The sequence below is a fragment of the Solanum dulcamara genome, chromosome 2 (genome assembly GCF_947179165.1).
Source record: "Solanum dulcamara chromosome 2, daSolDulc1.2, whole genome shotgun sequence".
In the NCBI taxonomy this organism is placed as follows: domain Eukaryota; kingdom Viridiplantae; phylum Streptophyta; class Magnoliopsida; order Solanales; family Solanaceae; genus Solanum; species Solanum dulcamara.
In genome coordinates this window covers 44,333,112-44,349,234 of record NC_077238.1, presented here as the reverse complement: position 1 = coordinate 44,349,234, position 16,123 = coordinate 44,333,112, and the positions used below count along the sequence as shown (strand labels likewise).

General features: G+C 35.8%; 1 pseudogene; it reads right to left on the bottom strand.

Annotated features, from left to right (window-relative positions):
- Nucleotides 1–14,801: 14,801 nt before the first annotated feature.
- LOC129881218 (5S ribosomal RNA) lies at nt 14,802–14,903 on the bottom strand (annotated as a pseudogene).
- Nucleotides 14,904–16,123: the final 1,220 nt, after the last annotated feature.

Genomic DNA, 16,123 nt, shown 5'->3' with positions numbered 1-16,123 from the left:
TTTATCCTTTAAAAAATAATTTTAGCTAAATGATACACACACTATATATATATATATATATATATATATATATTATTTTCTTTTCTTGATCATTTTGACCACAAATTCTACTTTCAAAATATTTTGAAGTATTTTCAAAAAACTACTTTTGTCAAAACGAACTCAAGTGTCTTTTCTTTAAATATTTTCTAAATAGTCAAATGATTTATGTTATTAGACAATCGCATTTTAGCGGTTATTTTAAGTGCTAAATTTTTTTTAAAATAGTAATATGAATCTCGTACTTTTTTCTCTAAAATTTTAAGACTTATTTCTGGTAAAGTCTTTTAAATTAAAGTTTTCTTAATTCATATAAAAAATTAAGTGGCGACTCCTTTTAAATTGGTTTATTTCTAAATCAATTTTAAACCCCATCTATTTTTCGACATAATAATGGGATGATGAAAATATCATTAAAATCATTGAATTAAAAGAAATTCACATATAATAAGATCATTGATGGAGGAAAAAAATAAAATCCAACAAGAACCCATATGAAATAAAAAAAAACCTAAAATTGGGGAGGAATCATAACTTGAGAAATATAAGTTTCTCTAGGACTCAATTGGTGGAGAAAAAACCATAGATGAAGTTACCACATACCTTAAATGAAATCCTAACTTTGATCTTCAATGGAGACTTAAAATCTTAAAGCCCTATGTTTCTTGAGAAATAAGACTTAAGGGAGAAGAAACTAAATTTTGGAGAATGAGTTAATAGGGAGGTTAGGATCTTTAGGATTCATTTATAACCACTTAGAATAGGCCAAAATGACTAAGTATAGAATTATAATTGTAAAAGAGATTAAAAGACCCCTAATAAAAGTCTGTCGGACAGGTTCTATGGGTGCCCTTTACGGCCAGTGCAATTATCTACATACCGTGAAAGGGTCTGTAGAATTCAAAGGCAAATTTCTATATTTTTGAAGTTCAACTCTACAGACTATTTTGTAGTCCGTAGAAATTAATACGACTCATATAAGATCCCGCGAAATTTGTGGAAATCAAAGTTTTTGAGGTTACGACAAGACATATGATTTGTGAAAAGTTATACGATCAATAGAAACCCCCATCCTATACAAACAAAGTTTCTCACCTTTCTCAAGTTTGGTCTACGGGCAGGTCTACGGTCCATGAAAACTTATACGGACTATAAAACCTCCCGTAAACTTGGTCTTGGAAATTTCTATTTTTGAAGTACACTTCAAATTGGTTTCCACAGACTGTGAAAGCTTATAAGATCAGTAAATACCTTTCATGAAAGTGAAAGTTGCAGGAGTCAACAACCTTTCTGCACTTTCCTAATTTCATCTTAGCTAGACAATTTTGGGGTATTACAATATCTCCCCTTTGGGAACATTTGACTTCAAATGAGGTTCTAATAGGCATGAAATGAATATGAAATGATCTACAACCCAACATTCCTGTTGTTTGATGTCAGGGCACTTACTGATGATGGTCCATAGCTAGAATATCTCCTCTAAAAGAAATGTCGATTTTCATTACCACTCTTCTAGTGGTTAGTCTCATTACCTGCAGCCATTTCTTTTTTATACTGGTGCTCCTCCCTATCTCTCATTTTATCCTCCTCAACCTGTTGTGCATACACCATAACGTTGGAGGTGTCTATGTCATAAATCATAAAAGTAGCCTTGCCTTCTTTCATCACGTGTTTGCCTAGACCAGAGACAAACTTCTTCATCTTAGATATCACATCAAGAACCATCTCTCAAGCATACCTAGATAGCAAGATAAACTTAAGGTTGTACTTTTTAACCGTCAACCCCTCTTGTTTCAAATTTACAAACTCTTCAACCTTTTCTTCCTTTGCTCTCCAAGAAATAAGTAGTCGAGGAATGCACTCTTGAACTCATCCCAAAAAGAAGGCTCTACATCCTTACCACAACTCTCCTTTCACTAGTTGGACCAAATATTGGCCACATATTTGAGTTGATAGGAAACAAGCTCAACTCGCTCAATCTCAATCACATGCATAGCCTTAAGGATGTTCCATATTTCATCTATGAAGTTCTAGGGATCCTCTTTAACCTTGGACCTTGTGAAGACCATTGGGTTCATCCTCAAGAAGTCTCAAATCCTTGTAGTAGCTTAAGGCTCTTTAGAACTAGAGCGAGGGACTAGAGTTCTCTAACAACCAGATTGGACCGCCATTAATAGAGTGAGCATAGTGATAGCCCCTCTATACTTAGACTCAAAAGTGATGGTAGGCTAGGCAGTAGGTGTCTGTGGAACCGCTTGTGTTCCATTGCAGTTCTCATGTTTAGCTACTCGAGATATGTTCCTTGTCTACATTCTAGATGATGGAGGCATAGTAGTCAGTGGGATCTTATTATGGCGATGTTCCTCTGACTGATGGTTAATTTTTGAGGCATGATCTAAAAACATGTAACGCAGAGTTAGAAAGAAGTTTTATAGAGTTAAACTCTATCGTATAAATATAGAGTAGGAAAAAAGTGAGATAATTTCTAAAGTCTTATATCCTCCCTATAATAGATGCGGTGCACTTCACACTGATAAGGAGGACTCTACTAGAATTGGTTTCGTAGACATTCTAGGATTCTTCAAATTTATGCTCTAATAACAAGTTTGTCACACTCTGAGTCTAAACCCTAGGTATGGCAGGAACTCAAAAACCATTATTGTCCTGGCTAACTACTAAGCAGAAGATACAACTCAATAGCAATAGAATCATAAAAGTGAGCATTTAAAATGTGTTAAATTAAACTCATGCATCTCTAAATAAATCTCAAAATATATAATAAAATATTATGTAAAAGCAGACTCTAAAGGGTATAACTGACTCAACTCTATCTCCATATATGAACATCTAAAACTCATAAGATAAGTACTGGAACAGTCTGCAACTACCTCAAAAGGACTATAAAAATAAAGAATAACTAAACTAAAAGAGTTCCTTCAAAAGTAAGGAGTTCTCACCAAAAGCTGGATGGATGTGATCTTCAATGATGCGCCCATTGAGGATTTCTAACACGTGTATCTAAATCATAAAATGATGTAGCATCGAAAGATAACAGTTTATGGAATGTACGGTATGTAAAATAGCTGAAAGGAAACAACTCACTGAATACTCAACTGAAAAATGATACTAGAAATAAGTGACTAAATGTAAAGCATGTAAGTGTAATGAAAACTTCACATCTTTACCATAAAATTAGATAAGTAATGCAACTCAAAATAATATCATATTTTCTCTTAGTGGAAAGTTTCTTTAACTGACAACCATCAATATGAGTCTTGTGATGACACAACAAACTGCTCTTTTTTTCTAGAGATGTCCAATACCTTTCCAAGCTATGGGATGCAAACTCATCTCCTGGATCCATATAAATCCCCTATAGGGACTAAAGTGAGGAGTTGCCTGAACCAATGACACGATCTTATTATATGTTGGCTATAAAGATTATAGGTCTTGAGTTATCTAAACTCTTACCCAAATAGGTGTTCAATACTACTCCCAAAAATATGCAATAATGCTCATATACTCAGTTGAGTGACAATACTCAAAATAATATCTCATTTAGTTGAACTTTATTCAGATTAACTCAACTCTTCTCAAACTCACTACATTCTTTTTTAAATAGTTATACTTCTCAATCTTAGTAAATGTATAAAATATAAATTTTGTTTCTCAACTCTGTCTTAAAAATAATTAAATATATAATCACTCTAACTCATTTAGACTTGACAATTGTCCTACATAAACTCAGTAATGTGAAGTATTATCACTCAAGGGATATAATATGCCCAAAACTCTTTTCTCAATCAAGATATAAAAATATATCATTCTTTAACTTAAAACAATGCATAGTGAAAATCATAATAAATACTCAACTAGGGTTTATGGAAATATAGGCATTAACAGTAACTTCAAGAATTGAATTATAGGAATAACCAAATACTAAATAATATATAGAGAACTCCATAAAAAATATCCTAACTTAATTGTAAACTCGATATAATAAGAATTAAACTCAAACTTGAACTCAAAAGAACGGAATTTATATGTAGGGCGTAGAACAGAATCAGTTCAACGCTATTATTAGTCTCACATATCTGGAAGAACAATGATCTTGGTGAAACTTGAAGAATGCAAATACTTCATTTGAATCCTAGTTTTTTCTCCTCTCAAATCCTTGCACTAAGTGTTGGAAGTGTTAATAATAAAAAAGGCACGTAGGACACTAATAAAGGACTTATTTTATTCCTAAAACATAAAAGTTTTGGTTTGATAAGGGTGGGAAAAAACCAAACTATCCTTCATTAAAATAGTCAGTGGTCGTCTACAGGTCTCTTCTACAGTTCATAGGAACTTCTATGGGTGGTAGGAGCCCTCTCATAGGAACTGGATCCAAAATTGGACCTTACTGGAAATTATCATGTTGGGTCTACGGACCCCTTCTATGGGTCATAGACCCTTTGATGAGTTCTGAAAAATGCTTGTGGGTAGTACTGAGTCTTTTAAGGATTAGGGGTCTACGGACCCTTCTACAGGTTGTAGACCTTCTTATGGGCAGCTCATGGAACTTAGTGCACATTCTAGTATCTACTAGAATTTCAAGGTTGGGTATACAAATCCCCTCTAGGGATTGTAGACATTTCTACAGGATGTAAGGATGGGTTCATGGAATGAGTGTGGGTCTAGGCCTTAGGGTCCCTTTTATGGGCACTTCCTACGGGCCATCAAAGCCACTCGTAGAAGAGTCTTAGTAACTCTAATTTTCACTAAGTTTGGGAGGGGACTATGAGTACCCCCTACGGACCATAGAACTTTCTATGAGCCGTAGGTGGTACCTTGGATTACTTCATAGCATTCTAGCTTACATTAAGTTCGTGAACCAGGATAAAAAACTAAGAAAAGTAAACTATGAAGGTTCCACGGGCATACTTCATGATCTGTGGAGTGCTCCATGTGCCATAGAAGATACTCATAAGAACTCGCTCCCAGCACTTAGCAAAAATCTTTGTTCTGAGGACCTTTTATGATAGCTTCTACAGCCTATAGAATGTTCTACGAATCATGTGGATCATCCGTAGAAGGGGACCCAATGGTTAGTCCCAAGTCTTCTTTGACGATCCATGTTCACAACCCATGAGAGGGCTTATGGACTATAAAAGGTTACATAGACCCACCCTAAGGAACCCCTATTAAAGTACAACTCCACAAAGCATTCTATGAACCGGTGAGGGGTCTACGGGCAGTAGAGGGTTCGGTAGGCCCATCCTCAAGGGACCTTCCCAGTGTGCTTCCACGAGGCCATATTATGACCCATAAAGAGGTCTCCAACCCGTAGAAGGGTCCATAGATTTTGACTTTTCAATTTCCAGTGAGAAAATTTTTGTGCCATCATTTCCACGAGGGGCCTTCTACGTCCCATAAAGATTTCTACAGTTTGTAGAACGGTCCATGGTTAGCCAGAGTCCAGTTTTAAGTAGGAGTATTTTTGACTTTTCCCACCTTTCCCAAACTTAACCCAAGCCATTTTGAGACTAAAATTAGTCCTTATCAATACCCCATAAGTTAACACTTAGAATCTTTTGAGAGCAAGAATTAGAAAGAAAATGATCTAGAGTTCAAGAGTTTCAAGAAAGATCTTCAAGTTATTAATAACCTTCATTTCAGGTATGTGAGGCTATCATAACATTGGGTTATGTTTGTCCTCGTGCCCTACATATTTATTCAGTAAAGTTGAGTTTGATATTGAGTTTCGATTTTGATAAATTGAATTCTTGAGTTATTTATATAAATTCTATTGAGTTCTTGTATATATTTAAATTCTATTGAGTTGTTGAGATGTGTGTTCATATTTGCATTCATATGAACCCTAGTTGATTTGTGCATTGTTTATTTTATGTATTATTTTGAGTTTAAAGAATAATTATTTTTATCATTTATTTGAGAAAGTGTTTGAGCATGAGTTGAGCTTGAAAAGTCTCTAAATTACTATTATGAGCATGGGTATTATTGAATATAAATGGGTTGAGTTTGAGAAGTCTCTTAATTATTATTTTGAGCATGAATATTTTTACATTTAAACATCTATTTTTGAGATTGAGTTGACAAGTAAACTTATGTTTTAAAATTCATTCACTTAGTTGAGATTATATCTACTTTTTAAAGAGAAGAGATCAGTTGAGAAGAGTTGAGTTTCGAGCTAAGTCAAAAAGAGACTAAATGAATTAATTGAGTAAATACACTCCCTTGAGATATGAGCATAGTAAATTATATTTTGGGAGTAGTATTGAGCACCGATTTGGGTAAGAGTATAGAATAACTCGAACCACATAAACTATGTCACCGGCATAGGAATGGATCGTGACATTCATTCGGACAACTCCTTATAGTCCCAAAAGAGGACTTGTTAATAGATCCATAGATGAGTTGCATACCTTACCCTGACAAGGTATTAGATAGCTATGGCAATAACAGTAGTTCATTGTATCATCACATATTTCATAACTAATGTATCATCATTGTATTCATATATTTTAAAGCACTATTTTACATATATTGCATGCTTTATAGAGTTGGTCTATTTTCAGATTTGAATTGAGTATCTATGAGTATGTTTCTTTTGAGCAATTTTACATACCATACATTTCATATACTGATGCTATTTGGCGCTACATTATTTTATGATGCAGATACAGGTGATAGAGATCTTCAATAGACGCATCATTAAATATCGAATTTTCATCAAGCTTTGGTGAGACTTCTTTCCACTCAGAGGTGCTCTTGTCTTTATTTCAGTCTTTCATTTCAGTATTACTATTAGTTTTGAGCTAGTTGTGGGCCTGTCTAGGTAGCTATTTCAGAGTTAGACTTAGAGATTTCATGGACTAGTCAGACATAGTTTTGTTTAATTTTATTCATTTAAATTCAAATTTTAAAAACATTGAGATTTATTATATTAAGAATATGTTTTAAGACTTTTTTATGAGAAGTAAATTTTAAAACTGTACGCTTATCATGAGTTACATGTTATGATTTATCTCTTCCGCTAGTGAGTTAGTTAGGCTAAAGGTACTCTAGGAAATCAGCAATGGTTTCTGATTGTCGGTCACGCCTAGAGTGTAGACTCAAGGCATGAGACACCCATAAAGACTCCTCTGAATTCTTTTCTGGGTTCTTCAGGACTGATTTAAGTTAGAATATTTTGGACTGTTATAGTAACGCATGTATCCTGAGACTTCTGGTCTTATTTCGAGCCCTTTTTATAGTTTTTGATTTAATTTAATACTTGGGTATGGGATCCACGTTTTATCGAGATGACCTCGAATGAAAATTTTGACTACGCTATTTAATCTGAAATGTCAAAATCAGTGGGGTAACATATTTTGTTTATGCGCATAGTGTCATGACCCAACCCCGTAGGCCGCGATTGAGTTCTGACCTGGAACCCCGTATATGTATCTATCAACTGTAGTCAAGTTGAGCTATGTATAATGTGATACTACACACAAAAACTCCAATGGGTCAACATATTTTCATGTACATATAGCCTCTTTCATTCGTACCATATCATTAAAGGGCACGCACGCCGACAAATCTGCCATAACATAATAATATTTACAATGCATCGTATAAGCACAAATGCACAAACTTACGAACAACCCACATAAACATGTCTACAAACCTCTAAGAATCGTAATGGCAACATATAGTGGGACAGGGCCTCCGTTGTACCCCTAAACAAACAAATATATACATAGAAGGACTGGTACCAAAAAGCTAGGCTCTAGCACAATGGAACACTTCCGAAAACCGCTGACTGGAAATCCTAAGTTGATAGATCCCCAGAATACGTACCTATACCTGCGGGCATGAAACACATCCCCCCAAAGAAAGGGGGGTCATTACGATATATGTACTGAGTATATAAAGCATAACATATCATAACTGAGACAATAGCTGAAATAGGGATGCATGAAACAAGTATAAACGTTAGCAAATCACTATACCTGCATCTTACGAAATGAGGGCATGTATATCATCCTCACATACTATTCTCGGCCCGCTGTAGGACTTGGTGTTACAACTGTATCACTATATTTTCATATGCATGTCTACCTACTATATTCGGCCCTTTAGTGAGGGACTCGGTGAAGAGAGTAGTGTATATTTATATTGCACCAAGCCCATCATAGGACTCGATGCCATCATTGTGTCATCATCTTATCATCTCATCATATACGGCATCACATCATTGTATGTGGCATCATATATATCATAACGTACCCGTCCCTCCAATGAGGGACTCAGTGTCATTATTTCATCATATCATCGTACACGGCATCATACCATCATATATGGCATCATATAATCGCATATATTATCATATATATCCGGCCCGGGACTTAGTGAATTATCATATTATCATGCCACCATATCATCATATCATCGTATCATCACATATGGTATTACATCATCGTATGTTGCATCATACCATCCTCACATACCCTATCCCGGGACTCTATGAAAAAGTAGTAAAGCTGGGTATGATAACATTTTCGGCCCCCTTATCAGACTCGGAGGAAGATTTGTTACAGTATGCACGAGTACAGTAGTGAGTAACCATATGTAATTTAAATCATCATTCGAGACTCAATGAAACAGTCAAGCAAACCGTCACTTAAAGACTAGAGTAGTAATCATCTCAGGTACACTCTAAATGTCAATAGGAATCATATCAGCTAGAGTCTCAGGAATCATAGACATGTATCGAGACAAAGCTAAACAGCTTATGGAGTTAGAGACGTTATTCTTCGTAGAGACCCTTAGGAATAGGAGCTTGTGCATTCAATCATTACTCAACACGTAGGAGACTCGAGGGTAGAATTTCAACTACTTGAGAGAATTAATATCAAGAAGTGAATAAGAATTATAGTTCATGCTTTCTATGCATCCAATTACTATTTCACATATAGAAGACTCGAGAGTAGTAGCTGAACTACTTTATGACTTTTAACATTCAGAAGTGAACACGAGTCACAAGTTATACTCAGAACTTATAATTGGAACTACCTCTAAAGTTATATCATATAGCTTTTCATTTACATTTAAGATATTCTAAAAGAAAGAAGAGATAGGCATTATGTATTTCACGACCTAGCCCCGTGGGCCGCGACAAGCATCCTATTTGGATACCCAAATGAACTCACATACCATATTATCATACTACAGAATAATTCAATTTAATATTTGTTCCAATCAGAACAGTAGGCGATCATTACATTAATGAGTCGCGTGTGCAGAAAATAACATATCAAACAAAAAATAGGAGATGGAAGGCACGTCACTAGATATGTACATATATACAAACATATGGGCCATTTTGGCCGTTATAACAAAAGGGACTGCATTAAGATACAAGTCATAAACGAACGAACATACACGACCCATGACCCACACCTATGTCTACAGGTTTCTACAGAACATAATGGAAGTATATGATGGGACAGGGCCCTACCGTACCCAAATAGTCAGATATACAAGAGTATGTACATAGGTAAGCCATATACCGAAGTACGGCTCTGAGTCCAAGGAGCATTCTATAGTAGCAGAAGGTGGGTAGCCTACACTGACGGGTCACAAACATCTGTACCTATGGGCATGAAATGCAGCCCTCAAAGAAAGGAGGTCAGTACGAAATGTATACTGAATATGCAAAGCACCAGTATAAAGAATATAAGCAGTAGCTAAACGGAAAAGAGCAAGGAGACCATACCAAACTAGGACATCAAAATTTATACTAAAAACATATATACATAATGCAAATAAAAATTATACATAAGGCTCAGGAACGTGGTCAGCACCCCGATGTTGGTACCACAGCATATCATACTCCAGAAGGTTCCAAATCCTCGTACAAATCCCGAACACATCATATCATCACAACAGGTCATATCATCATAAAATATCATATTTCATATCACATCATGACACCACAGATAGTACTAGGCCCTATGGCGAGGTCTCGGAACCCGTAACACATCATACTGTCGAGTGTATTATAGGGCGCACGATTACAAAGCCAGCCCGGGTTTTGGCGAACGATATCATAATAGTATGTACGAGCGGTGTAGTGAGAAACTAAATGCAATATGAAATACAAAATATTTACAAAGACTCAATAGCATAATTTTGATGACAAATCACATAAACGAAATTGAACAATAATCATAGAACATGTCTTTCTGATGTCACGTTAGTCTATGTCAAAATAATCTATCTGAAATCATCTCCATATTTCAAAATATACTATGGAGCTTAACGGACTAATTAAAATAATAGTCATTTAATATTTTGAATTCTACTCAACTAAGTCAAATGAAATAACAAAGAAAAGTTCGGGAATAGTGGGTCCTCCTCGGTCGAATGACGTGGTGCACACAAATTATGTGCGTTAAGCTTTATGATATTACATTTGAGAGTGTTAAGATAGTCGGATTCTATTTGTACAAGTTCTAATGGTTTAGGCAATTTTTCCAACTATTCATAAATATTTAATTCAATTCTATTGAATGAAAAAGGGATAACTTTAGGCATAGATTCCGAAGAGTAGAGTCATCCCCGAGGCTCGTATCCAAAAATATTACACCTAAGACATGCCAAGGGAAGGAAAGGTAAAGCTTTACATACCTTATCCGCTTCTTCCGCTCACTCAAACTCAAATCCCATTTTCTCTAAAATCTACAAATGGTCACAATTACCAAATCTAAGTTATGAACATTTAAGAGTACAATTTTTAAACCTTCACTTGCCTACAAAAATTTGGGCAGCACCTCCCCTATAAATTCAACATCTCTGAGATTTCAACTCGACCACAATGTCAACAACCATGCCAACAACAACACCAATAACATCAACAATCCATTTACAACGCACAATAACATAAATTGATTTTCTTTCCAAATAGTGTAACAACTTCCAATCTAACTTTGCACTTTCAAGTCAATATGAATATTTCCATGTTCATATATTATTTAAGCTCATTCAAACATAGGCCAAGAATATTCCAAGGAAGCTATACAATATTCACCAATTCCATATTTCACTCAAAATCTCCATATATGCAATAAAACTATTATAATGCACTTTCTTCTTTCAAGTTCATAATCAATAACAACACTCCACACTTTAACCATTTTATTTCCATAATATTATGAAATCATACTAAAAAAAACATAATTCCCTACAATCCATTTCACTTTTCCAACTTCAACCAAGTTCATTCAACTTCCATTTTCCAATATAAATTTCACAATAACTACTACTAGAATACTACAAGAAAAATTTAATAAATCTTTTCCATATAAGAACATGTATGCATGGCGCTATACCACCATACAAACTTTCATGTTTCCATAAAGTCTACCCATCTCTACACTCTACAACGGAAACAAACATTCACAACATAAAATGGGATTAATTCTTACCTTTTCTTCACAACTCCTTCACTTGACCAAGGTGCTAAATTGATGAAACAAGTACCCTATCCTCCAAAATAACTACACCGCATTTTAGAGGACCCTTGAATTAGTGGGAATACTAGAAGAAAATAATTTTTGGGATAAGATTTCAAGGACCAAAATTTTTGTAGCCTTGGCTGATTTTCTCTTCTTTGTTTTGCTCTTCACCTTTCTCAAATTGTCTAGAGAATTTTAGGCTATTTTATGACTTAGGTGACTCTTTTTATTTATTCATCTCATAGATGAACTACATGGTCTTGGGTTATTTTTTTGGGGCCATGGCCACTTCTTATGGTTGGGCCTCTCTTGTCTCTTTTTTTTTCTTCTAAAAATTCCAAGCCCACTCACTTAGCCCATATTTTTAATTCATGAAACTAAGTTTTTGCAATTCTAATTTTTCCCTTGGTCTTTTCTAATATTTTCACATCCAAAATTTTATAACCAACTTATGTATCAAAAAAAATCAAAACATAGCATTATCCTTAACTTATTATAATTATCCCAAATGTCCAAGTGTACAAAATACGGGTTATAAAATTCTCCCCCCTTTAGAACATCCATCCTCGAATGTGAACCAAAACCTTCCTCAAGATCTTATACAGACCATATGGCTAAGAGCTTTGCTGAGTCTCCTTAATTTAGTCTACAATATCCACATAGGGTTTCCCTTGACACTTTCATTCAAAGAGTTTTGAACAATATCCATAAAGTCAGGTTGGTCTACCCAAAAATTTAAAAACTTGAAGTACTTAACATGTTTGTCCTGATCATTATAGAATTTCAGGAGCAATTGTCTATGATTAGAACCATATCTGGACAAGTGTCTTACATTATTCTTTTGGAATTTTTGAGCCCATTCATAACTGATCAAAATTCTATATAATCTCATCCATATCCTTTTGCTAGGTCTCCTGTGGTTACACCAATTGAATTCTGGACCCGTAAATCCAATGTCACTTAATCCACAAGATTCATACAACTGATAAAGTCCATACTTTTTCTCATTCTGTGAGGTACCCCACCAATATTTTCTTCCGAATCTATTATAACATTAAAGTCTCTTCTCATACCCCATGGGCCATCCACATAGTTTCTAGTATTTACAATACTTTCTCACAATTCCTCTCTTTCCTCTGGATTAGCATACACTACAGTGATAAAAATACGCTCATCACTACATGTGTCTCTAAGCTTAAGAGTAATTTATTGATTAGAGTTAGTGACAATCTTAGTGATATCAACATTCTTCTAGAAATACAAAATCTGGCCATTGGAGTTGGCCTGACAGTAGTGGAATCCAAAATATTTTTTGTAACCACTGATCTTGTTCATATCTATAAAGGGCTCATAGATTGCTACAAAGGCCACTCTATTGATGTTGACAAGTTGTTTAAGTATGTAATAAGATTTTCGTGACCAGATCCCCCTTATATTCCAAAATATTGCATTAATCATGGATATAGAGAGGTGGGGCGCTTTGTCTTTTTCTTTTTTTATGGGAATCTGATCTCCTGTTTGTAGGTCTTCCTTTGCTTCTCATGTCGTAGTATTGAACTTTGCTCATGCTTTGAGCACTATTTTGGTGTAAAACATAATTGGTAGATCTGCTTTCCATCGACTCCTTCGATAGAGCTTGCAGTCTTCCTTGATTGTTTTTCTTTCTTTCTTCCCCTGGTTTCGTTACTATAGGTATATTTGTTTCCCTGGCTGTTGTTTTTCTTTCTGTTGTCCATGGTTATAGATTCCATTGAGTGAACAACCATATTTTGTTGTTTTTCCTCCTTTTTATCACAATTGATCTCCACAAAAAGGTTAATAGGTTTAGCCTTCTTGATCTCTGATGGAAAGCTTTCAGACTGTATGTCTCCTTTTTCTAATTCATGCTCTTTATATTATTCAGTGAACCTAGTTTCCACTCCTTCCATATTCTTTTCTATTTCAATTTGAGTTTCACTCACATGTGATTGCACAGTTTGACTATCTTGCTCACATGCTTTTCCTTGTTCCAAACTTCTAGTATCAATTTGTCGTTCTTCCACATTCATATTGTCAGTTTTTTGCATTGTTCCTCCTCATGATTAGTTTTGTTTCTTTTATGTCTCTTAATGTTGTTGGGAGCTGTTAGAGCCTTAACAAGAATTATATTTTTCTTCTTAGGCATCTTCTTCTTCTTGGCCTTGCCTTTTCTTTTCTTGACTTTGTTTTGGTCTTATATCGAAGGGACCGTATTAACATGGAATAATATAGGATTTTTTTCATTGCTCCAAATAAGCATCATACTTCTTCTCCTCCTCATTTAGTTCCTCCTAACTATTGTTGTTCTGAATATCTTCCTTGTCATTATTGACAGAATTGTTCATGCTAGTGTCTCCATTTTTTTTTCTCGTCATTTGGTTCCCCAGGCACATCATTATGTATATCATTTTGTTTCCCTGCCTCATTGTTAATTTTGGTTCTATCAATCACACGATAAATAGATATGTAGTGACCCATTTTCTTGCAATGTCTACAGTATTTAGGCACACCTTCATATTCCAATTTTTGCACATACCTTGTAAACAGTGAATTATCATGCTCTACACCAACCCACACACTTTGAGGTAGAGCTTTAAGTAAGTCGATCTCCACCCTAATTTTAGCCATACTTGGTCTAGTACGACTATTCATCGTTGCATCGAGTGTAAGGGGCATCTCGACTAAACTTAAAATTAGTTTAATGCAATGCCAATTATGCACGTGAAAGGGCAAACCTGGAAGTAGCACCCACACTGGAGCAACAGGGAGGTCCTCTTCTGGCTTGAAGTCTGGGGACCACTTTTTTAACCACACTTGCATATCATCAATATCTATAAACCATTTGAATCAACTAGCTTTGAAGTCATCTTCATTGGCAATATCTATGAAAACATTATAGTTGTCATATACCCCGATTTTGGAGGAGCCTTTGATGTAAATTTTTTCTCTGAATTGAGACCGAATTTTGTTAATTTGTTGCCGAGTTCGTAAGAATCAGCCAACTAGAGTTTATCGACACTCCTCTACCATTATCCCGTAGTAATCCAAAGCTTTAAAGATTATTTTCGGCATTCCGTTGTGAGTGGATTGTCGGGCAATTACCCTCTCCCTTTCCTACTTTTTTTCCAGTTCCACTGCAATAACATATACTTCTATTGACCACTCAATATCAAAATTCCAAAGGTTGGGATTACCTGTAGGTATAGGGAATAGGTATGGATTCTTGTGTTTCTTTTCCCCTTTCACTTCCCAGGAGGTCACCCATCCTAGTACTATTCTCGCCCAAGCATGCTTAACTTCAGAGTTCTGATGAAATCTGGTGCGTTAGTGCTGGTATGATCGTCTCCTTCCTTTAAGGTCTCCACCAATGGTTCATTCTTGAGTCGTGAACAACTTATCTCATTCACCACTAATGGTTGAGGGTTTTGTACTTTTCCTATTAAAGTGGAATCCAATTATTGGATACCTTTCCCTCCAACAGGATTTTTCCTCCAACATAACACTTCCTAAGTAAACATGGGGCCCCCCTTACCAACAACACGGAAGGTACCCCTATAGCTTCAGTTTATCTTAATAGGGGTACTTGGTATCAACTTCCAAGCCGTATGATACACTTATAGTTCATTCTTTATTTTCTTGAAAATTTCGACAAAGTTTCCTCTATATTTCTTACTGTCCCAAACCTGCACTCAGAAAATACCAACAATGCCATGCAAGGCCAATGTATATATACATCCATATCATCTCATATCATATTCACAATGCCTCATAGGGCCAATATATACATACATTTATAACATCTCATATCCCAGCCGCATAGGGCTTCCTATATTAGGCCGAAACAAAAATGACAACTTGCCCCATATAGCCAGCAAAAACTATACTTATCACTCCCCTATACCTGTGATCGATCAGTCCCCAGCTCAACCCGGTGACCTAGGAGGTAAAGTATGCTCCATCTCTATCTGGATGTCATTTGCTTGTCTGTCCTTGATCATCTTCCTTGTAGGAATCCAAAAGACATCGATAGCCAGGTAACTCCTAGTTCACCGACGACCAAGATAAAGGGATAGAATATATCGTAACACTTACTGTAGGAGCTGGCCTGACATAGTGCTCTATCATAAGAACCATCGGCGTGGCTTCCAAAACCACTTCCTTGCTCACCAGATGCTCCGGGGAACCTGTTGTTGGGTGTTCTAAGGGATCGGTCTCTATAACATAATCAGGTTCTTCAGAAGGATCAGTCTTAATCAAATAACTGGGCTCTGTCTGCTTGGTCCTGCAGCCTAAGGTCCCATGTGTACCTTGGGGGCTTTCTCCGCACCTCCTATACTATCTAGCGCTGGTCTCTTCATTTTCCACCACCGCCTGTACCCACCTACAAGAAAGAGGTCAGAAACAAGCTTCTTTTGTAGGTAGGGCCGCACACATAATAGTCTGTTAGGGAGAGATTATCCTGATAGACGGCTCTATCGCACGATCTAAGATAAGAAAAAAAGATAACATCCTAAATGTCCTCTAGCCTCTTATTTACAAATGTGGTGCACAACACACCG